At 44.4% G+C, this 25,844-nt stretch overlaps 1 protein-coding gene and 1 pseudogene across 8 annotated transcripts in view; both read right to left on the reverse strand.

Moving 5' to 3' along the window:
• SUSD1 (sushi domain containing 1) overlaps window positions 1–25,844 on the reverse strand; it is a 669,144-nt gene that overhangs the window by 601,614 nt on the left and 41,686 nt on the right. The gene's annotated exons all lie outside the window — the stretch shown is intronic.
• Window positions 14,591–14,709, reverse strand: LOC134944496 (5S ribosomal RNA; annotated as a pseudogene).

The following is a 25,844-nucleotide window of genomic DNA, read 5'->3' on the forward strand; positions in this document are numbered from 1 at the left end:
CTACCTAATGTTCCTGCCTAAAATCGCTGTGGAAAGAACTGATCTGACTGAGTCAGTGCGCGGGACTATATGGTGGAGGCCCCAATGCATCCTGGGAGGCCAGAAAGCTCGTGACCGTGTTGGTGCCATTTTCGCTGTCGCTCAACAATATCCCAATGTTATCCTGTGGATACCTGTGGACATAAGAGAAATCACGTTATCAACGGTAAGTTCTTACCATAACGTCTATTTCTTTGCTCTACCCTATCTGTGTACGCCTCCACCCCTAGTCCCCATCCTTTTCTCTCCATTCTCATGTGTTTGGAAGTATCCTTATCCTCTGGAGCTCCAAATTGTGCAGGGACCAGGCAACCTTATGTACGTACATGGGAGCACTAGGGGATGGATTAATATCTGAAAATCCTCAATTATCCTGCACCAGATTGAGGAATAAAGAATGTAATCTATTATAATCTACTGCATCAGGATCCATCTAACACCACAACGGGATCTCGAACCGCCGCCCGTCCTCTTTTCCTCCACGGCACAATTCGCTCTCCCACTCTCGTCTGCCCTCCGCTCGAAGAAGAGGTCAGACAGCAGATGGGAGCAGTGAGTTAGAGTGCCCACTGTATCTTTCTTCATTTGCACCTTGACACAATACTTGGTCTTTAAAGTGAGGTACCAAACATTTCTCGGATATGGCATTGGTGAGGGTTTAAGTACATAAGTACATGCAAAAAAAATTTCCTTGCCTACACTGTTTATTGGAGACGGTCTAGGGATATATGTCTTTGATGTTCCCACCTTATTTACAATAGGGGGCACCCGCCAAAACCACAGCTTGATATGTTAATCCAAAACCACAGCTTGATATGTTAATAATCATATGTGTATTACAAGCAATTTATAACTTTGAAAACCTGATGCTTCACACCACAAGCCATATCTTATTTAATATAGCCTCACGGATTTTGCAGGGGCCCAAGTGCATGTTATATTCACAGCATACTACTAATCACCCTAATTAGTGTGACTTTAAACTAGAGATGTGCACCGGAAAATTTTCGGGTTTTGTGTTTTGGTTTTGGATTCGGTTCCGCGGCCGTGTTTTGGATTCGGACGCGTTTTGCCAAAACCTCCCTGAAAATTTTTTGTCGGATTCGGGTGTGTTTTGGATTCGGGTGTTTTGTTTACAAAAAACCCTCAAAAACAGCTTAAATCATAGAATGTGGGGGTCATTTTGATCCCATAGTATTATTAACCTCAATAAACATAATTTACACTCATTTTCAGTCTATTCTGAACACCTCACACCTCAAAATATTATTTTTAGTCCTAAAATTTGCACCGAGGTCGCTGGATGGCTAAGCTAAGCAACACAAGTGGCCGACACAAACACCTGGCCCATCTAGGAGTGGCACTGCAGTCTCAGGGAGGATGGCACTTCAAAAAAATAGTCCCCAAACAGCACATGATGCAAAGAAAAAAAGAGGCACACCAAGGTCGCTGTGTGACTAAGCTAAGCGACACAAGTGGCCGACACAAACACCTGGCCCACCTAGGAGTGGCACTGCAGTGTCAGACAGGATGGCACTTCAAAAAAATAGTCCCCAAACAGCACATGATGCAAAGAAAAAAAGAGGCGCACCAAGGTCGCTGTGTGACTAAGCTAAGCGACACAAGTGGCTGACACAAACACCTGGCCCATCTAGGAGTGGCACTGCAGTGTCAGAAAGGATGGCACTTCAAAAAAATTGTCCCCAAACAGCACATGATGCAAAGAAAAAAAGAGGCGCACCAAGGTCGCTGTGTGACTAAGTGTATATATATATATATATATATATATATAAGTATATTATATATAAGTGCTATATATACTGGTGGTCACTGTCAGCAAACTGGAAAACTAAAATGCACCACAGGTATAGAATCTAGATGGATAGTATACTTGACGACACAGAGGTAGGTAGAGCAGTGGCCTTCCGTACCGTACTGCTATATATACTGGTGGTCACTATCAGCAAACTGCAAAACTAAAATGTACCACAGGTATAGAATCTAGATGGATAGTATACTTGACGACACAGAGGTAGGTAGAGCAGTGGCCTTCCGTACCGTACTGCTATATATACTGGTGGTCACTGTCAGCAAACTGCAAAACTAAAATGCACCACAGGTATAGAATCTAGATGGATAGTATACTTGACGACACAGAGGTAGGTAGAGCAGTGGCCTTCCGTACCGTACTGCTATATATACTGGTGGTCACTATCAGCAAACTGCAAAGCTAAAATGTACCACAGGTATAGAATCTAGATGGATAGTATACTTGACGACACAGAGGTAGGTAGAGCAGTGGCCTTCCGTACCGTACTGCTATATATACTGGTGGTCACTGTCAGCAAACTGCAAAACTAAAATGCACCACAGGTATAGAATCTAGATGGATAGTATACTTGACGACACAGAGGTAGGTAGAGCAGTGGCCTTCCGTACCGTACTGCTATATATACTGGTGGTCACTGTCAGCAAACTGCAAAACTAAAATGCACCACAGGTATAGAATCTAGATGGATAGTATACTTGACGACACAGAGGTAGGTAGAGCAGTGGCCTTCCGTACCGTACTGCTATATATACTGGTGGTCACTGTCAGCAAACTGCAAAACGAAAATGCACCACATGTATAGAATCTAGATGGATAGTATACTTGACGACACAGAGGTAGGTAGAGCAGTGGCCTTCCGTACCGTACTGCTATATATACTGGTGGTCACTGTCAGCAAACTGCAAAACTAAAATGCACCACAGGTATAAAATCTAGATGGATAGTATTCTTGACGACACAGAGGTAGGTAGAGCAGTGGCCTTCCATACCGTACTGCTATATATACCGGTGGTCACTGTCAGCAAACTGCAAAACTAAAATGCACCACATGTATAGAATCTAGATGGATAGTATACTTGACGACACAGAGGTAGGTAGAGCAGTGGCCTTCCGTACCGTACTGCTATATATACTGGTGGTCACTGTCAGCAAACTGCAAAACTAAAATGCACCACAGGTATAAAATCTAGATGGATAGTATTCTTGACGACACAGAGGTAGGTAGAGCAGTGGCCTTCCATACCGTACTGCTATATATACCGGTGGTCACTGTCAGCAAACTGCAAAACTAAAATGCACCACAGGTATAGAATCTAGATGGATAGTATACTTGACGACACAGAGGTAGGTAGAACAGTGGCCTTCCGTACCGTACTGCTATATATACTAGTGGTCACTGTCAGCAAACTACAAAACTAAAATGCACCACAGGTATAGAATCTAGATGGATAGTATACTTGACGACACAGAGGTAGGTAGAGCAGTGGCCTTCCGTACCGTACTGCTATATATACTGGTGGTCACTGTCAGCAAACTGCAAAACTAAAATGCACCACAGGTATAGAATCTAGATGGATAGTATACTTGACGACACAGAGGTAGGTAGAGCAGTGGCCTTCCGTACCGTACTGCTATATATACTGGTGGTCACTGTCAGCAAACTGCAAAACTAAAATGCACCACAGGTATAGAATCTAGATGGATAGTATTCTTGACGACACAGAGGTAGGTAGAGCAGTGGCCTTCCGTACCGTACTGCTATATATACTGGTGGTCACTGTCAGCAAACTGCAAAACTAAAATGCACCACAGGTATAGAATCTAGATGGACAGTATACTGGTCACTGTCAGCAAAACTCTGCACTGTACTCCTCCTATATAATACTGCTGGTCCCCAGTCCCCCCAATAAAGCAGTGTGAGCACAGATATATGCAGCACACTGAGCACAGATATGGAGCGTTTTTCAGGCAGAGAACGGATAAAACTGGTGGTCACTGATCAGCAAAACTCTGCACTGTACTCCTCCTATATAATACAGCTGCTCCCCAGTCCCCACAATTAAGAAATAAGCACAAATATTTGCAGCAACATTAATAAACGGAGAGGACGCCAGCCAGGTCCTCTCCCTAACATTTCCAATGCAAGAGTGAAAATGGCGGCGACGCGCGGCTCCTTATATAGAATCCGAATCTCGCGAGAATCCGACAGCGGGATGAGGACGTTCGGGCGCGCACGGGTTAACCGAGCCATACGGGAGAATCCGAGTATGCCTTGGACCCGTGTAAAATGGGTGAAGTTCGGGGGGGTTCGGTTTCCGAGGAACCGAACCCGCTCATCACTACTTTAAACATCCTTGTAAGAGTAATGTGGGATATACATGAACTGGGTGGTCTTCAGTATGCCGGCTGTCGGGATCCCGGCGCACAGTATACCAGCGCCGGAATCCCGACAGCCGGCATACCGACACTTATTCTCCCTCGTGGGGGTCCACGACCCCCCTGGAGGGAGAATAAAATAGCGTAGCGCGCCACCGTGCCCAAAAGGGGCTCATTTGTGCTTGCCACACTGTCGGTAAGCCGGCGGTCGGGCTCCCGGCGCCGGTATTCTGGTCGCCGGGAGCCCGACCGCCGGCCTACCATACTACACCCCATGAACCATATGGTGCTATCGCATGATTAAGAACAGTGGGATGCCCTTTTTGTCTTAGTCCTAGTCATTGATAAGTTTGCTGCGGCCTCCGTGCCAGAAATATCAACAGCAGGTACAAACTATCTCATTGTTACACATTTGTGGTTTAATCAAAGAAGAATTGATTTATTTGTAAATAATTGTTTTCCTGTTTTTCACTTTGGTAATTATGGTTTGAACTGCAGTGTCGGATGGTTCAACAGTAAATCCAACACTGGCACTAACAATGGGATATTCATTTTGTCATAGTCTCAGCCATTGCGGAATTTGCTGAGGCCCATGTGTTATAAATATTAAAAGCTGACACACATTATCTCTTTGTACACCGATCAGTGCCTTAGTAGAAGAGGAACTGTCCTATTTTGATTACATTCATTTACTTGTAACATTTATTTATTTTTCATTAATGATTCTTTCTTTGGAGACCATGGGGGTCCTTCTGACCCGTTCGCTTGCTGCGTTTTAACGCAGCAGAGCGAACAGGTCCCTGCTGCGATCGCCTCTGCCTGATTGACAGGCAGAGGCGATCGCTGGGTGGGAGGGGGCGGAACAGCGGGGTTTGGCCGCCGTTTCGTGGGTTTGGTCCGGCCAATGCAGGCGTGGCCGGACCGAACGGGGGGCTGGCCGCAGCGGCTGCGTGATGTCACACGCAGCTGCTGCGGGCCGGGGAGCGATGAGTAGCTCCCGGCCAGCACGCTAAAGCTACGCTGGCCGGGAGCTACTCTTGAAGTGCAAAGGCATAGCCGCTGTGCGATGCCTTTGCAATTCTGCGAGGGGAGGCCGGACTGACATACGGGGCGGACTAGCCCTGTGCTGGGCATCCCCCTGCATGTCAGGGAAGAAGATCGTAGCTGTGCTAAATTTAGCACAGCTATGATCAACTCGGAATGACCCCCTATGTATCAAATTGTAGGATCTGACGGTTCATCAAAAGATTCAACACTAGTATCTTGAGCAAGGAAGATTAGAGACAAATGTATATACTATCTTGTTACCTGAGAAGTGTTTAAAAAAATCTCTTTTACAGGAACCCCACATGTTCTGGGTACACCGATCCCTAAAGTATCCGCAGTAATTTGCGCTATATTTGTTTTCTTTATTTTTTGTATAAAGTACACTTGTCATCTGCTGCAACCAGAACAGATTACTGTCCTTTTATCACATTTGGTGCAAGAATAACACCTAGATATTTCTCGCCCTAATATTTTCACCACTAAGATGAATACCACATCCATTATTGTAATTTAACGGGAACAAACCTGTTTAGTACATTTAAAATTGTATTTCCTATTCATTTTTTTAGGTCACTTTGATAATTAAAAGTGAAGTTTTAATCATAAATCAATATTAAATTTTCCTTAAAAGAGTGCTCCAAACAAGGGAATTTTCTTTTCCCCAATGTGTTGTGGATATTGGATATATGTGTGATGGATTAATATCACCTAGGAGGTGGGCTGTGTATTAAAATTATTGTGGTGAGGTCAGTCAATAGTATGGGGGTATATTATTGTTCTGTGCCGCTGCGGGGTAGGGGGCACTGCTAGCGGTACTTGTCAATTATCTGTTTTAATTACTTTCACTAGCAGTTTCCCCCCTTTTTGAAGCCCAGCATCTCCTGACTGCTCTGTCTCCTACCATGACCCCTTCTGTCGCTAATACCTATACAACCTTCATGAACTCAACTTGTGATTTAATTCAGTCACACTGTCCTTTATTACATTTCAAGATGCTGACATACCTGGGATTCAAACCCATTGCCTGTGGCATTGCAGTCAGACATGGGCCGGTTCTAGACCTTGTGGCGCCCAGGGCGAAAGTTTCCTGTGCCCCTATAGTAGTGCCCCCAGTAGCTGTTCCCCCAGTTGATTTGCACCCTGTAGTAGTGCCCCCAGTATGTGCCCCCTGTGGTTGTGCCCCGCTGTAGATTTGCTCCCAGTATGTGCCCCCTGTAGTTGTGCCCTCCTGTAGCTGTGCCCCCCTGTAGCTGTGCCCCTGGTAGTTGTGCCACCAGCAGCTGTGTCCCCAGTTAATTTGCCCCCCAGTAGCGGCTCTTGCCACGGCGCCGGCGCCGGCCTCAGGGTAGCGGCGCCCCGGGCAAAAAGCCTGCTTGCCCGTGGCAAGAGCCGCTACTGAGTCAGACAATCTATTCATTGAGCTATCTGCCCTTGCATAGAAAACAGGATTTTTTAATACCTATCGGTAAATCCTTTTCTCCTAGTCCGTAGAGGATGCGGGGGTCCACTGCAGTACCATTGGGTATAGACGGTTCCGCAGGAGCCATGGGCACTTTAAGACTTTTCTAGAGTGTGAACTGGCTCCTCCCTCTATGCCCCTCCTCCAGACCTCAGTATAGGAACTGTGCCCAGGGAGATGGACATTTCAAGGAAAGGATTTACTTTTAAGTTAACGGTGAGATTCATACCAGCTCACACTTCAACCATGCCCCACACATGGCATTCAACAAAACACATGCCAATGGGCATGAACATTACAGCAACAGCAAACGTGCTAAAAACATTTTTAACAAAACAACAACTGCAGGTAAAGTACGCACTGGGCTGGGTGCCCAGCATCCTCTACGGACTAGGATAAAAGGATTTACTGGTAGGTATTAAAATCCTGTTTTCTCATACGTTCTAGAGGATGCTGGGGTCCACTTCAGTACCATGGGGTTATACCAAAGCTCCAGTACGGGTGGGAGAGTGCGGATGACCCTGCAGCACCGATTGAAAAAGCTTGAGGTTCTCATCGGCCAAGGTGTCAAACTTGTAAAATTTAGCAAACGTGTTTGCCCCTGACCAAGTAGCTGCTCGGCAAAGTTGTAACGCCGAGACCCCCGGGCAGCCGCCCAGGATGAGTAGAATGGGCATTCACCGAATTCGGTATCGGCAATCCAGCCGTGGAATGAGCGTGCTGAATCGTACCTCTGATCCAGCGCGCAATGGTCTGCTTAGAAGCAGGACACCCAATCTTGTTGGGAGCATACAGGACAAACAGAGCCTCTGTTTTCCGTATCTGAGCTATTCTTGCGATATAAATTTTCAAAGCTCTGACCACATCCAGAGACTTTGACGCAGCGATGGTGTCAGTAGCCACTGGCACCACAATAAGTTGGTTTATATGGAAAGAAGAAACCACCTTCGGAAGAAATTGCTGACGAGTTCTTAACTCAGCCCTATCTTCATGGAAGATCAAGTAAGGACTCTTGTGAGACAAGGCCCCTAACTCAGACACCCTCCTTGCGGATGCCAAGGCCAACAGCATGACCACTTTCCAAGTGAGAAACTTAAACTCTATCTCCTGTAGAGGTTCAAACCAATCCGATTGAAGGAACTGCAACACATTAAGATCCCATGGTGCCACTGGAGGCACAAACGGAGGTTGGATATGCAGAACCCCTTTCACGAATGTCTGAACTTCTGGAAGGGAGGCCAATTGTTTCTAAAAGAAAATGGACAAGGCCGAAATCTGGACCTTGATTGAACCCAATCTTAGGCCCGCATCCACACCTGCCTGCAGAAAATGGAGAAAACATCCTAACTGAAACTCTTCCGTAGGAGCCTTCTTGGATTCACACAAGACGCATTTTTTCTCCAAATACGGTGGTAATGTTTAGACGTTACTCCTTTCCTGGCCTGAATCAGAGTGTGAATTACTTCTTTGGGAATACCCTTTCGGGCTAGGATCCGGCACTCAACAGCCATGCCGTCAAATGTAGCCGCCATAAGTCTTGATACACGCACAGTCCCTGCTGCAGCAGGTCCTCGCGAAGAGGAAGAGGCCGAGGATCTTCTATTAGCAACTCCTGAAGATTTGGATACCAAGCTCTCCTTGGCCAGTCTGGAACAATGAGTATCGCTCGAATCCTTGTTCTTCTCATGATCTTGAGCACTTTTGGTATTAGTGGAAGAGGAGGAAAGACATACACCGACCGAAACACCCACTGGGTCACCAGTGCATCCACTGCTATTGCTTGAGGGTTTCTCGACCTGGAACAATATCTCTGAAGCTTCTTGATGAGACAAGTTACCATTATGTCTACTTGAGGAACTCCCCAAAGACCTGACACCTGTCACTGACCTCGGTTGGGAGTGTTGAGAACTCGGGGATTCTTCCGATGATAGGGAAGAGGAACCACAGCTGGGCCGGAGCAGGGATGGCCGGATGTAGGTTTTCCTCATGCAGAACTTAGCCGTTGTAACCGACGTGTAATGCTAAAGAATTAGTTGTGGCCAAGGCTTGGGGCGATGCTGAAGTACACAGAAGAATGAAGAACTTGTGAGCGATGTTGAAGAAATGAATGAAGATTTGAGAACAATGTTGAAGCACACAGAAGAATGAAGAACTTGTGAGCAATGCTGAAGAGATGAATGAAGATTTGAGAACGATGTTGAAGCACACAGAAGAGTGAAGAACTTGTGAGTGATGCTGAAGAAATAAATGAGGATTTGAGATTCAGTGTTACTCTGGAAGTTTGGGAGGCGTTCCACTTAGGGATACCCTGTAATACTGGAAGCACAGGAGGTGTCCCTCTGAGAGATACACTGTAACGCTGGTAACGCAGAGAATGTCCCACTGAGTGATACACTGTAACGCTGATAGCACAGGGAAGGTTCCACTGAGTGATACACTGTAACGCTGGTAGCACAGGGAAGGTTCCACTGAGTGATACACTGTAACGCTGGTAGCACAGGGAATGTCCCACTGAGAGATACTCTGTAACCCGGAGCCCACCGGGGGCAACGACCGCCGGGAGACCCAGCGCACCCGGAGCGGTAAGCGCGGCAGCCGTAGCGCCGCGAGTGTGACAGTACCCCCTCCTCTAGGAGTGGCCCATGGAAACTTTCCTGGTTTCGTTGGATGTTTAGAATGAAAGATCCGGACTAGTCGGGGAGCAGTGACTTCAGAAGCTTTGACCCAGCTCCTCTCCTCAGGACCATAACCTTTCCATTCTACCAGATACTGTAAATTCTTGTGAAGATAACAAGAGTCAAGAATAGTCTTGATTTCAAATTCTGTTCCAGCTTCAGTCTCTATCGAGGTTGGACTAGGAGACTCCGAATGAAACCGATTTAAAATGAGGGGACGAAGGAGAGAAACATGGAAAGAATTTGGTACCCAAAAGTGGGAAGGCAATCCCAATTTGCAGACAACAGGGTTCAGGACCTGCAAAACGGGGTAAGGACCAATGAACCTCGGAGCAAACTTCATAGCGGGTACTCTTAAATGAAGATTGCGGGTAGAGAGCCATACCCTGTCACCAACTTTGTATTTAGGAGCTGCTCGCCATTTCATATCCGCAAAGAATTTGTAGCGGCCAGAGATTTTCTTGAGATTAGCATGAACCCTACTCCAGATTTGACTGAAATGCCGGAGAGTGGAAGCTGCAGCAGGAACATCCTCCGAAGGAAAAATTGGTAATTCTGGGACTCGTGGATAGAATCCGTAATTAATGAAAAATGGGGACTCACCAGTGGAAGAGTGGTACAGATGATTATGGGCAAACTCGGCCCAGGGTAACGGTTCCACCCAATCGTCCTTTGAAGGAGAGAGATAAACGCGGAGAAAAGTCTCTAAATCTTGATTGGATGGTAAGCAGATGAGAACTTGCGTTTTATTTGTAAGGCTGAGCAGAGGGCCCTCCAAAATCTTGCAGTGAACTGTACCCCTCGATCAGAGACTATCTCCCGAGGTTACCCGTGCCGGCGGAAGTGTTCACGAATAAATAGTAAAGCCAACTTGGGAGCCGTTGGTAAACCGGTCAACGGAACAAAATGTGCCATTTTTGAAAAGCGGTCAATAATCGCCCAGATGGTATTGTAACCCTTGGAGAGGGGTAATTTGGTAATAAAGTCCATAGAAATATGGGTCCAGAGTTTCTTAGGAATGGACAGTGGACGAAGCAATCCCGCAGGAGGCAGACGAAGAGTTTTGTGCTGAGCACATTGAGGACATTGAGGACATAATCTTGTATATCCTTCTTCATGGTGTCCCACCAATATGACCTTCGTAGAAATTCACACATTTTTTGATCTCCAGGATGACCGGAAAACTTGGAGATATGAGCCCACTGCAGTAGCTTTGGTCGAAATTTAACTGGTACAGACATTCTCCCAGGAGGAGGACCCAGAGAGGTTGGAGCTGCTGAAATAGAGACTGGACTGAGAATTAAACTCTTTTCAAAGGAATTCTCATCCGAGGCCGTTAAAGAACGAGACAGAGCATCAGCATTAGCGTTAAGAGTCCCGGCCCGGTACTTAATAACGAATGAGAACCGAGTGAAGAAGAGCGCCCATCTAGCTTGACAGGGATTCAAGCACTGGGCCGTCTTGATATACAACAAGTTCTTGTGATCGGTGTAAATAGTAATTAGGTGTTTTGCACCTTCCAATAAGTACCTCCATTCTTCTAGGGCAGATTTTATTGCTAAAAGTTCCTGATCTCCAATGGTGTAGTTTCGTTCAGCAGGAGAGAACTTACGAGAATGGAAACCACATGGATGTAACTTCCCATCAGAAGAGTATTGTGAAAGGACGGCACCAATGCCTACTGAGGAAGCATCGACTTCCAAGAAGAATGGTTTTGAGAAATTCGGTTGTTGGATTACCAGAGCAGACATAAAGGCTGATTTCAACCGGGCAAACGCTTCTACAGCTTCGGAAGACCAGAGACTTGGGTCAGACCCCTTTTTGGTTAGGGCAGTAATGGGTGCAACGATGGTAGAAAATGCCTTAATGAATTTCCGGTAGTAATTTGCAAAGCCCAGGAATCTTTGTACCGCTTTCAAGGAGAGAGGCTGAGTCCAGTCCCGAATGGCAGTGAGTTTTTCCGGATCCATGCGAAGCTCCGTACCCGAGATGACATAACTGAGGAACGGAATCGAAGGGACCTAAAAGATACATTTGGAAATCTTGCCGTAGAGACGATTCCTTTGTAAGTGAAGAAGTACTTCTTTGACCTGTACTCTGTGCTCTGCAAGATTCTTAGAAAATATCAGAATGTCATCCAAGTACACCACTACGCTTTGGTATAACATATCTCTGAAGATTTCATTTACAAATCCCTGAAAAATGGCAGGGGCATTGCTGAGGCCAAACGGCATTACCAGATATTTGTAATGCCCGTCCCTGGTATTGAAGGCCGTCTTCCATTCGTCCCCCTGTCGGATACGTATCAGATTATAGGCTCCTCTTAAGTCGAGCTTAGTGAAGACGTGGGCTCCACGAAACCTATCAAATAGCTCAGTAATTAGCGGCAAAGGGTATTTGTTCTTAACGGTGATATCGTTTAAGCCACGATAATCAATACATGGTCTTAACCGTCCGTTCTTCTTCCTCACGAAAAAGAAACCTGCTCCAGCCGGGGAGGTAGAGGGGCGAATGAATCCTTTCAGTAGATTAGATTTGATATAGTCTGACATAGCTTGGGTCTCGGGTAATGACAAGGGATATGTGCGTCCCCGGGGTGGCATTTTCCCTGAGATAAGCTCAATGGGACAGTCCCAGGGTCTATGGGGTGGTAACTGATCGGCTGCCTGTTCCGAGAACACATCTGTGAACTCCCGATAGGCCTCCGGAATGAGCTCCTCATCCGACTTGGAAGATGCACGGAGCGGGTAAACAGGAGTGAGACAACTAGAGTGACAAAACGAACTCCAGGACAATATTTGTGACGACTTCCAGTCGACGTGAGGGTTGTGAATTTTAAGCCAAAGTAGACCAAGAACAAGATCGTGAGGCATCTCCGGAATTACTAGAAACTCCAAATGTTCTTGATGCAGAGCTCCGACCTGCAGATTGATTGGCTCTGTGCGACTTGTAATAAGACCATTAGATATTTTGGTACCATTGATGGCAGTCAACGTTATAGGTCGTTTGACAGACTGTAACTGTAAACCCAGACTCTGAACACAAGAAAGAGAAACAAAATTCCCTGCAGCTCCAGAGTCCAGCAGGACCTTAACAGGTTTAGCTATAGACTCAGAAAACAGAGACACAGAGAGTAAACAATCCACTGTCGGAGAAGATTTAGATGTAACCCCTAACTTGACTTCTCCGGAACAAGCTAGGCCTGCCCGTTTCCCGGACGGGACTTGCAGAACTTGATAAAGTGATCCGCGGCTCCACAGTAGAGGCAGAGTTTACCCTCACGACGGCACTGTCATTCTTCCGGGGACAGCCGGGATCGGTTGATTTGCATGGGTTCGTCCGAACTCGGGGTAACTGTTTGCTTAGGCGGGAGAAGCCGGAATCTGGATCGATCCGACCGACTACGTTCGCCACCTCGTTCCTGCATGCGAAGATCCACCTTGACACAGAGTGAGATCAACACGTCTAAAGGATTCGGCAGATCCCTAGTGACCAGCTCGTCCTTCTGACGGTCAGAGAGCCCGTTCCAGAAAGCGGCCCTGAGAGCATCATTATTCCAGCGTAGTTCTGAGGCAATGGTCTGGAAGTGAACCACATACTGTCCCACAGAACGGGAGCCTTGACGGACTCGGAGCAGGTCCGAGGAAGCAGCGGTCGTTCTGCCGGGCTCATCAAAAATCCTTCGGAATGACGCGATGAAATTAGTGTAACTGGAAACCAATGGGTCAGATCGCTCCCACAACGGAGACACCCAATCCAACGCTGAACCTTCAAGCAAGGAAATAATGTATGCCACTTTGGACCGATCCGTGGGGAAATTGTGTGAGAGAAGTTCAAAATGCACCTCGCATTGGTTGAGAAAACCACGGCAATTCTTTGGATTCCCATTATAGCGCGAGGGAGTGGGATGCTGAAGGTGTGACCAGGTTCCAGACGAGGATTGAGCATTACTGGAGACAACTACTGGAGTGGGTACTGGAGCAGGAGCCGGAACTACTGAAGCCAGGGAGGCCTGAATTTGATCCAGCCGGCCGGATAATTCCTGGAGATACTGCATCACCTGGCTCTGTAACGAAGGAAGGAGGGACTACCGCACAGGATATAATGAGTATAGATAAATGATGTTCTACAACCAAAATAAATGATACAAGAAAACAAATGTTTTCTAATTCTAATATTGCTTGGTGGTGCACCCTGAGTCAGTATAAGAACATGAGAAATTACGGAGAAAAGAAGACTCTTTTGTGGGCGCACTCTTTAACTTGAAATGAATTTTAAATAATAGTCAGAATAGATTAAAAGTGTAAATTTTTAATAATTCAACAAGATTAAGATAACAAGTGGTTCATAAAGAAGATAATGGTCAAAGAAGATGATAGTATATTCAGATAGTACAAAGTACTTGATACACAATGAAAACTAAATTCTGACTGATAGAAGAGATTCTGAGTGTTTATAAACAAATTGTTTAGATTTTTAAACGGCACGTTCTACCACATTATGACGTGTTCCTTGTCAGTGTCAAATTCAAAATAAATACAACAGTCCAGATGCTGGTTAATCTTATTGATAATAAAGGGTGGAAGGTAAGGTGGCAGCAGGGGCGGATTGGGAACAAGAAGCGGCCCTGGAAAAATGTGTACTAGTGGCCCCACATGGGCAGCACCATAGGTGTAAGGTTTAGCCATGGGCCATGGCAGCAGCACCCTCCCCCCAAGACTCTCCAGATAGTGGGCATGTCCAGCACCAAGGGGGAAGTTAAAAAGAAATAAAATTAAATATTATGAGCACATTATATGATACACCTTCAGAATTTAGGAAACTATATAATTCTTTATAAAGATATATTTTCTTGCTTATTACACCAACTGTATTCCAGTCACTATTCACTCAATCTAATATGTCAGCCAAGCAGGCAGACAGAGCATACACAAGATCATCTGCAATCACAGGCTAAGCGGCAAAGTAGTTTTCATATAATCAAATTATTGTGCATCTTATTCATTATGTCTATAAAAAGAACCACATGTCCTCAAACAAAACAGGCCCCATGGGTGCGTCGGCCCACCGGGAATCTTCCCTGTAAACCCTATGGACAATCCGCCTCTGGGTGGCAGTGCGAATCATCTGTCAGTGTTAGACACTATAGGGCTAGACCAATGGGCTCTACTAAACTGAGTATTCCTCAATGGTCGCCCATTTGAGTACTGACCCAGCCCGACACTGATTAGCTTCCGAGATCAGACGGCTTCGGGCGTTTCCAGTGTGGTATGATAGTAGAGGAATTTGAACAATAATTGGAAGCTCTGGAATCACTGATGAGAGTCCACGAAATTACATAGTTATTTAAGACAGATATTAGAGGTAGAGGAAGCCAGATGGATCTGCTGCCAATGTTAGACAGGTGCTTGGCCCTGAATCAATGGTGAGAGTCCACGAAATACAGAGATGAATGAAAATAGATAAAACTGCTTGAGATTTTGACAATGTTGAGATTCAGAAATTTGCAAGACATAAAATGTCAGAGAGAGCGAAACAAAACCCAAATATAGAAAGGAATGACAATGTAACCAGCAGGCTGTAAAAAAGTATCCAGCTGCAGGATGTTAGATGTTAGAAGGAGACAATAAGAATGACAGGGAAATGTAGCAAATTTGACAGTGGTATATCTTAAAACAGCAAGTGTATAGGGGTTTGGATCAAATCCCAGCTATTATCCTAATGTATATACAGTAAATAGCAAATTAGGATATAGAGTACAAGAAATATTGTGGATGTTCATGTAACTGTAATGCTGGAACAGGTTAGCTGATAACCTGGAAAACCATTGAATTGACTTTAATCAGACAAAATATTTTTTATAACATCCAGCATAATAAATGACTGTGCAATGATAGCAGGTCATTAACTACTGATAAATATCTTGTATTCAAAATAATGAAATACAAGTACAAAGATGAAGAAAAAAAAAAAAAAGGGGCTGATATTACCGCGCTGGGTATTGTGCTGAAAAGACCCTTACAGTAGTCCTGTGAGGCCGTCCCTTGATTACAGGTGCCGCTGGCTTAGTAGAGACCCCGGTGTCTCGATTGGTGAGGGAGGAGAGGGCGCCGGGCGCCGCCGGCCTGGCGGGGACGATCGCAAGTGCGGGAAGCCGTCCACTGAGTAGTCCTGTGAAGCCGTCCCGTGATTACAGGTGCCGCTGGCTTAGTAGAGACCCCGGTGTCTCGATCGGTGAGGGAGGAGAGGGCGCCGGGCGCCGCAGGCCTGGCGGGGACGATCGCAAGTGCGGGAAGCCGTCCACTGCTACAACGGAGACGGAACAGTCAGAGGAAGCTCTGAGTACACTGATGCTGGAGAACAACCGTGGCTTCTATCAGTCAGAGAGAAATGGTGATGTCGGAAGACGCGTTTCACCCGTACACCGGGCTTGGTCACTTCCTGTTGAGGGCTGGATCCCGGCGGTGCTTTTAACTGCAGGATAACCTGGATCCTCCAATCAGACGGATATGTGTTAATTAGTTAATTAGCTACTGTGATCGACATGTATCCTCCGGATAGATTGCAATTTCTCAGAATCAGTTGTTGATTACCAGAAGATGTCGTTGTACATGTAAAAAAAAAATTTTTTTTTAAAATAAAAATAAAAAGGAAGAAAAAGAAAGGTTTTAAAACACAACCAAAATTAGTAGTCATAGACATTCTGATATGTTAATTATGGGTAATAACCAAAGAAATGAAGACTGGGTTAGATATTGGTGATTGCAGGTGATTAGTTGACTATGCAAACATGTAAGTACTGATAGAATCATCATAATAAGAGCGTGAAAGACGCGGCTTGTTGAATGAATTAATTAAGGGATAATAACTTAACTAGGGACCACGTGCTTAGTTGAAGGAATAGATGTGTGGCCTGATTTGAAGCTGCAAATAGTCAGTCTAATAGCCTTGGACTGTAACTAGGACAATATAAAACATTAATGGAACGAGTACTGTGGAGTGCCCTGGTAAACGATAATAGGAGATTGGGTTAATGAAACTATATTTTATTAAGCCTAAGTGAATGAACTAATTAAAAATAATACTTGAGATTAAATTTGAGGTAAAATAAGTAGTACATATGACAAAATCAGTTCATACCTAATAGGATTGGCATTATTCTGAAGTAAAAAATAGTAAACACAGTTTAGATCTGTGACTAATGAACATAAGGGAACCCTTTTAATGTTCCCCTGAGAGAGCTGGATGTGTCAGCTCATAATAGGTACCTATGTATTGATGGTAAAGGAACCTGGGAGGGAGTGTGGGGAAGGGGGGGGGGGAGGGTTTGGGTTTGAAAAGGGGGTGGCAGGGAGAGGGGGGATAACAAGCGGAGGAGAGGATGGAAGGGGTGATGGACTAGTGCCAAGAAATGGAGGAAATAAATGATGGTAGAGGTTGCTTGCAGTATGGTGGACAGGGCGAGGGTTGACAGTGGGCGCTGGGGGGATGAGAAGTAGGGTAAAGCGGAGTACAGTGAGGAGGAAAGTGGAGAGTGCGTATATAGCTGGGGTATAGTGGGGTATATATGTTGAAATAATTGTGGTAATGCAGGGGTTTGGAAGGGGGGGGGGAAGGGGAAGGTGTGTGGGAGTGAATAGGATTGTGTGGTAGTGCTGTGGGATGATCAGGTGAGAGTAAGATAGATGTACTGTGGAGTCGTGTGCAGATTAGAATTAATGATGTAAGGTTAACGAGTGAGAACATATTGTTTGGTAATGTGAGTGTCATAGAAATACACTATAATTAATGTACTCGTTTAGTCCTAAAGGTTTAAGACCTCCCAGCTTAAAGGTCCATTCACTTTCTTTCTTAATGAGTTCCTTACTTAGGTCACCCCCACGTATGCCTAAGTGAACTCTATCCAGCCCAAATGCCCGCATTTCACATGGAGAATCATGGTGATGAGAATGGAAATGTCTGGCTACCGATGTCAATTTTTTGCCTTTCTGAAGATCGGATGAGGCATTCCTGATAGTACCCATGTGTTCCAAGATTCGGGTTTTAAATTTCCTCGTGGTCATGCCGATATAGCGTTGATTGCAGCTGCAAATTAAACAGTAGATCATTCCTTCTGTGTTGCAGTTAAAGAAATGTCGTATTTGAGTGTCACGTCCTAATCTATCTGTTACTTTGTCTGTAATCTGGATCTGAGGACAGGCTTTACACTGTCCACAGGGATAGGACCCAGTGGTGTTGCTGGTTTTCATGGGATTACGTGTAAAGTGGCTCTGAACGAGCATGTCCTTCACGTTGTTCGCTCGCCTCCAGCTAATTTGGAGCGTGGAATCCAAAAGGGGTGCCAGGTCTGCATCAAGAAGTAGAACCGGTAGATGTTTATGAATTGCATTTTTTATCTGGCGCCATTCTGGACAGAAGGTACCTACAAAGCGGATTGTAGCTTCATTCTTATCATCCTTTGGTTTGTCTTGGAAAATTAAGGCATCTCGGTTGGTTTTGAGAACAGCTTTCTGAGCTCTTTTCAAGGAACGTTTGCTGTACCCCCGTACTTGAAGTCTGTTCGCAAGTTCCTGACTTTTCTGTTTGTATACGTTGTCTTCTGTACAGTTGCGTCTGAGTCTGAGAAATTCCCCTTTGGGAATATTCTCGACAGTAGGCGGAAAATGTGAGCTAGTCTGATACAAGATACTGTTGGTTGCTGTTTCCTTGCGATAGAGCTCAGTGGCCAGGGTTCCATTGGCACTTTTATAGATGTTAAGATCTAAAAAGGAAACCTTTTCTTTGCTTATGGTATGGGTCAAAAAAATATTAAGATTGTTGTCATTCAGTAAATTGATGAAATCATATAAGAGTTGCTCATCACTGTCCCAGATCACAAGAATATCATCTATGAATCTGAGCCAGTTTAAAATATGTTGTGTGTATTTCTGATTCTCGTCACTGAACACAATGGTTTGTTCCCACCAGCCGAGAAACAGATTAGCATACGTGGGAGCACAGGCCGCTCCCATCGCTGTCCCTCGAATTTGCTGAAAAAATTGATCACCAAATGTAAAGAAATTCTTGTTCAGTACGAAGCTTAACATTTCGCAAAGAAAGTCATTGAAGTCATTTTTTTCTTTCATGTCCAAAAAGAACTTTGTTGCTTGTACACCTTGTTGATGAGAGATGCTACTGTATAGGGCCTCAACATCCAAGGTAACCAGAATACAATCTTTATCCACACAGATGTCATGTAATTTGCGTAATAAGTCGGATGTATCTCTCAGATAGGAGGGTAGTGTTAAGACATGTTCCCTGAGATGTAGGTCCAAGAATTTGCTGGGTATCTCCAATAATCCCCCGTTTCCCGAGACAATGGGTCTACCTGGTGGTTTTTTGATATTCTTGTGTACCTTTGGTAAAAGATAAAACGTGGGTACTTTGGGATTGGAGACTGTGAGATATTTAACTTCTTGTTGTGTAATGGTTCCTAAGGCTGATGCTTCTTCGATCATGTGCATATACTGTCTATGAAATTTGACTGTCGGATTGAGTGGTAATCTTTGGTAACACGTGGTGTCCAATAGTTGTCTTCGGGCTTCTTCCTCATACATAGAGACCGGCCAAATCACAATATTGCCCCCTTTATCTGAGGGCTTGAGAACTATGTCCCGCCATGACTGAATTTCTTTGAGAGCAAGTTTCTCTCTGTATTTCAGGTTCTTCGTGTAGCATCTTTTATTGGGGTTCATTTCGATCTCATCGAATTCTCTCGATACCAGATCCAGGAAGACCTTAATCTCTGGACTGTTGTTATCCGGTGGAAAAAATGTCGACTTAACCTTACACGTAGGTCTGGTATTAGGTATCGGTAACGTGTTTGATTCTATGTATAGTTCCTCCAGGGTCTGGATTGCTGTTATTTCCTCTTCCGATAGAGATGTAAGAAGGGATGTTGAGGTAGATGGTTCCTCCTGTGTATAGGTAGTCAGCATTGGTCCACTAATCATAGATGATGAGGTAGAGGGTTCCTCCAATGTGGGGGTAGTTGGAGTTGGTCCACTGATCATAGGTGGTGGGGTATCCATCATATCTTTGTTGCTGAATTTAGCAAAAAAGTCTTCCTGGATCTGGTATCGAGAGAATTCGATGAGATCGAAATGAACCCCAATAAAAGATGCTACACGAAGAACCTGAAATACAGAGAGAAACTTGCTCTCAAAGAAATTCAGTCATGGCGGGACATAGTTCTCAAGCCCTCAGATAAAGGGGGCAATATTGTGATTTGGCCGGTCTCTATGTATGAGGAAGAAGCCCGAAGACAACTATTGGACACCACGTGTTACCAAAGATTACCACTCAATCCGACAGTCAAATTTCATAGACAGTATATGCACATGATCGAAGAAGCATCAGCCTTAGGAACCATTACACAACAAGAAGTTAAATATCTCACAGTCTCCAATCCCAAAGTACCCACGTTTTATCTTTTACCAAAGGTACACAAGAATATCAAAAAACCACCAGGTAGACCCATTGTCTCGGGAAACGGGGGATTATTGGAGATACCCAGCAAATTCTTGGACCTACATCTCAGGGAACATGTCTTAACACTACCCTCCTATCTGAGAGATACATCCGACTTATTACGCAAATTACATGACATCTGTGTGGATAAAGATTGTATTCTGGTTACCTTGGATGTTGAGGCCCTATACAGTAGCATCTCTCATCAACAAGGTGTACAAGCAACAAAGTTCTTTTTGGACATGAAAGAAAAAAATGACTTCAATGACTTTCTTTGCGAAATGTTAAGCTTCGTACTGAACAAGAATTTCTTTACATTTGGTGATCAATTTTTTCAGCAAATTCGAGGGACAGCGATGGGAGCGGCCTGTGCTCCCACGTATGCTAATCTGTTTCTCGGCTGGTGGGAACAAACCATTGTGTTCAGTGACGAGAATCAGAAATACACACAACATATTTTAAACTGGCTCAGATTCATAGATGATATTCTTGTGATCTGGGACAGTGATGAGCAACTCTTATATGATTTCATCAATTTACTGAATGACAACAATCTTAATATTTTTTTGACCCATACCATAAGCAAAGAAAAGGTTTCCTTTTTAGATCTTAACATCTATAAAAGTGCCAATGGAACCCTGGCCACTGAGCTCTATCGCAAGGAAACAGCAACCAACAGTATCTTGTATCAGACTAGCTCACATTTTCCGCCTACTGTCGAGAATATTCCCAAAGGGGAATTTCTCAGACTCAGACGCAACTGTACAGAAGACAACGTATACAAACAGAAAAGTCAGGAACTTGCGAATAGACTTCAAGTACGGGGGTACAGCAAACGTTCCTTGAAAAGAGCTCAGAAAGCTGTTCTCAAAACCAACCGAGATGCCTTAATTTTCCAAGACAAACCAAAGGATGATAAGAATGAAGCTACAATCCGCTTTGTAGGTACCTTCTGTCCAGAATGGCGCCAGATAAAAAATGCAATTCATAAACATCTACCGGTTCTACATCTTGATGCAGACCTGGCACCCCTTTTGGATTCCACGCTCCAAATTAGCTGGAGGCGAGCGAACAACGTGAAGGACATGCTCGTTCAGAGCCACTTTACACGTAATCCCATGAAAACCAGCAACACCACTGGGTCCTATCCCTGTGGACAGTGTAAAGCCTGTCCTCAGATCCAGATTACAGACAAAGTAACAGATAGATTAGGACGTGACATTCAAATACGACATTTCTTTAACTGCAACACAGAAGGAATGATCTACTGTTTAATTTGCAGCTGCAATCAAAGCTATATCGGCATGACCACGAGAAAATTTAAAACGTGAATCTTGGAACACATGGGTACTATCAGGAATGCCTCATCCGATCTTCAGAAAGGCAAAAAATTGACATCGGTAGCCAGACATTTCCATTCTCATCACCATGATTCTCCATGTGAAATGCGGGCATTTGGTCTGGATAGAGTTCACTTAGGCATACGTGGGGGTGACCTAAGTAAAGAACTCATTAAGAAAGAAAGTGAATGGACCTTTAAGCTGGGAGGTCTTAAACCTTTAGGACTAAACGAGTACATCAATTATAGTGTATTTCTATGATACTCACATTACCAAACAATATGTTCTCACTCGTTAACCTTACATCATTAATTCTAATCTGCACACGACTCCACAGTGCATCTATCTTACTCTCACCTGATCATCCCACAGCACTACCACACAATCCTATTCACTCCCACACACCTTCCCCTTCCTCCCCCCATTCCAAACCCCTGCATTACCACAATTATTTCAACATATATACCCCACTATACCTCAGCTATATACGCACTCTCCACTTTCCTCCTCACTGTACTCCGCTTTACCCTACTTCTCATCCCCCCAGCGCCCACTGTCAACCCTCGCCCTGTCCACCATACTGCAAGCAACCTCTACCATCATTTATTTCCTCCATTTCTTGGCACTAGTCCATCACCCCTTCCATCCTCTCCTCCGCTTGTTATCCCCCCTCTCCCTGCCACCCCCTTTTCAAACCCAAACCCCCCCCCCCCCTTCCCCACACTCCCTCCCAGGTTCCTTTACCATCAATACATAGGTACCTATTATGAGCTGACACATCCAGCTCTCTCAGGGGAACATTAAAAGGGTTCCCTTATGTTCATTAGTCACAGATCTAAACTGTGTTTACTATTTTTTACTTCAGAATAATGCCAATCCTATTAGGTATGAACTGATTTTGTCATATGTACTACTTATTTTACCTCAAATTTAATCTCAAGTATTATTCTTAATTAGTTCATTCACTTAGGCTTAATAAAATATAGTTTCATTAACCCAATCTCCTATTATCGTTTACCAGGGCACTCCACAGTACTCGTTCCATTAATGTTTTATATTGTCCTAGTTACAGTCCAAGGCTATTAGACTGACTATTTGCAGCTTCAAATCAGGCCACACATCTATTCTGATAAAGCTAGATATTTATCGTATATAAAACCCTTTGTGAGGTCTAAGAACACTGTACGCTATTTACGTATGAAGTACCGTAAGGGTACGCTTGTTGCGTAACAATCGCTTAGCCGTGGTCGAGACGCTCAAGCGTCACGTTCGCTCACGGCCAAGAGATCACAGGCAGGCACGCTATTGGCTGCTGACTAACGTAATGGTTCACTATAGCGTAACGGACGCTGTATCGGGAGCGGGCTGCTCGAGCGATACAGACGCTCACGAGAATACGCTGTTGGTATCGGGCACACTTATGGGTGAGCGACTACCGTAATGCTACGCTATCAGCGTAGCGGACGCTCGAGACCACGAGGAGATCACGAGCGGCGCTGACGCTCACAATGTTAAACCTTTAAATCTAAACCATAAACAGTATATTATGCAGTAAAACCTTAGTGTAGTGATAGTGTGTAAATGCAACCTTGTGTAACCTGATTAACTTAAAAGCTGTTTGAGCGTCACCGACGCTCTGAGAATACTAGACACTATAAGAAATACACAGATACCTGGGCTTAGGGTCCAACGCCTAATATATATATATTATGAATGATATACTTGCAAAAGAATTAATACAAATACAAATCATACACTACAATATAACATAGACTACCTAACCAGATAACTACACAGGAAATACAATACAATTACTATTTAAGAGAAAATAAGAGAGAAAGAGGAGGAGAGAGAGAGAGAAATTGGCCCACAATAACAAGAAGATCAATATAGTTGCGGAGAAACACTTACGCACAAGGGGAAACGATCGCATGCGCCTCGATATCCAGCTCCCGATTATCAGCAATGAGAACCGTTGAAGAGAGTGAACTGGATATGGTCGGCCTGTCTATTTATGCCCCACACACAATGCAATTCAATGGTCCCTACAATCTCATTGTTCATTGGACACAGGAATTCGGCTTCGCATTATAACAAAAGGTCATAGGTTGATTCATACAGGTGGGCTGTGACTGCTTCCAACTGTTCAGGTGGGTGGGATACTGAGTTTCCCGCCGCATGACTAAATAAGAACAAATAATAGTAAATGGACATAAACTTCTTATGTCCATAACTATTCGCACGAGCGATTAATCCGCTCCAAACCAACACCGGAATATTGCTATTTAAATACTCTTCCGATGGGTACCAAACACCACTGTATGACCCCTGTTAGACCCTTCGTACAATACAAAGAGGGATCTCTCTGTTCAGGAACATGCTATGTTAACTAAACTTTCAGAATCTATCAAAGGGACCATGATCTACAAAATACATTATATAGTGAAAATATGTAACGATTGAGTCGCACGCTACGATCACATAAACTCTACCGTAAATACGCATACCGTGCGCCTGCGGGTGCCCGCGACTGTGAGTATGCGCACGTACGGGAGAGCGCACGCATGCGCAGCACGGACCTGTGTGAGGTGCAAATATGGTAGTGTGCATAGAGATATTTTTCTGACTTTGACAGTCCACCCTTTGGCAGTCAATAATAACTGCCACCTTCTAAAACATTTCAAAAGAGAAAAATATATGTCAGGGGTTAATACATTTACATGGTTGGGTAGGGGAGGAGAGGAGAAGGTAGGAAAAGGGTATGACCTAGTGAGATAGCAGAAGCATGTGTGTATGAATCTGTGTTTGGGGGTCATGTATCATCATGCCGTACGTGTTTTAAATCAAGCTTCGAGGTATTGCGAAGTATACATTTGAATTCCTTCTTATCCCGTGGTACGGGTCTGTGGATGGGCTGTCAAACTTTACCGAGCTCTTTTCGGCTTTGGTTGTAACAAAATGGGGGAGCACATTTTAGTTGATGATACATGAATGGGGGAGATATGTGATTGCTGATATCTGTGCCTGTATTCCCTATCGACTATGTGTGTCATTACCTGAGGGTTGTAGAAATGAAGAAAAGACATAATTACGGTAAATGCGGTGGTATTCTATGTCAGGTAAATGTACATTCGTCGATTGAGGTCTTGTTTGGTGTCTGTTGAATGCAGTCTTCTTTGTGCTTTTGCCCATAAGGTGCGAGCAAAAGCTGTCAATGTCCATAGATTTACAAAAGTGTTGGGCTAGCGTAATTTTAAAATTTCTAGGGAAACTGGGGATCCATGGCATAGTTCATCAAAAATCTGTGTATCAGGTTGTCAAAACTTCTTCTTTAATCCATCTGTTGTCTGTATATCGGCTCATCAAATTCCTCGTCCAAGTGGGTCTTTTTACCTTGGAGGAAACGAAAAAACAGGTGAAAGAAACGGACCGTAGAAATCGCATTTTCATCACATTATTGTTTCTAGATTTGGGTCATAAATCAAGTCCATTGGAACTACAGTTTCCTCACTCCTTAAACTCATTACCTCAGGTAGTACATTTCCAATATAACACAATCCTTCAGAGTTTGGGGCAAGCCGCTCATACGCCTTTCTCCCGCATATGAAATATGCATCATCGGGGAGAACATATGGGACGGAATATGTCATTACCATGTTACACATTTTCCATGTGAACTCTCCTAACCCTAATTCTCCCATCTGTTTAGTACACCTATCAGTTTGTACGATCTGTGCACTGTATCCTAGTGATACCTCTCCAACTCTCGTAATCCTACTTCCTAGGGTATACCTATATCGGAAATATTTTCCACTATCGGCTATGTGGCGTATAAGCTCTGTATCTGTAGGCATTCTATCTGCTCTATGCGAAAAGGTCATGGTCTGATTACTCCATGACACTTCCCAATTTCCCGGCTTTCGGGGATTGGAAATGTTAAAACATATGAGGGATCTATCCACATGATATTGGTGGAGCTACAAACTAGGAGGACTGGAGATATTAAACCTCCTGTCCACCGGTCTCCCACCCTTTAGCTCAAGTACCTCCCCTACCGTTAAAGGACATGGTACTAGCCCTGATTTGCTATGACCTTGAGGTACTTGAGAGCATACCCAACAATCTGTTTGATTTAACACACTACCCACTAAGGAGTGATAGTCACTCAATGGATGCCGGTCCATGTAGATATTAAAACTGGATTGGCATTTCTTGATGCACCCATCCTTAACTACATTGTCACAGAGCCTACAGATACAGTTCTCTTTTCAGCTAACAATCCTTAAGAGGAAAATGTTTACAACTAACATGGCTAGATCGTTTCTGGTACTCGCCTTTTGCTTGGTGGTTGTATTGCTATTGGAAATTTACACCTCCGTCTCAGTCATCGGAACCTTTCTGGATCCTTTCTCGACCTCCATGGTACTCTCGCCGGAACAGACTGCTCTGGTCAACATCATGGTCAACAGGAAAATCCATATCACAGTCTCTTTGGGCAAGTCCATCTTACAGGAGGAGAAAAGAAGAAATTTGTAATGGGGGTACAGAAAAAAAAAACAGTTTGAGGG

Source organism: Pseudophryne corroboree, chromosome 1 (assembly GCF_028390025.1).
Source record: "Pseudophryne corroboree isolate aPseCor3 chromosome 1, aPseCor3.hap2, whole genome shotgun sequence".
NCBI lineage: Eukaryota > Metazoa > Chordata > Amphibia > Anura > Myobatrachidae > Pseudophryne > Pseudophryne corroboree.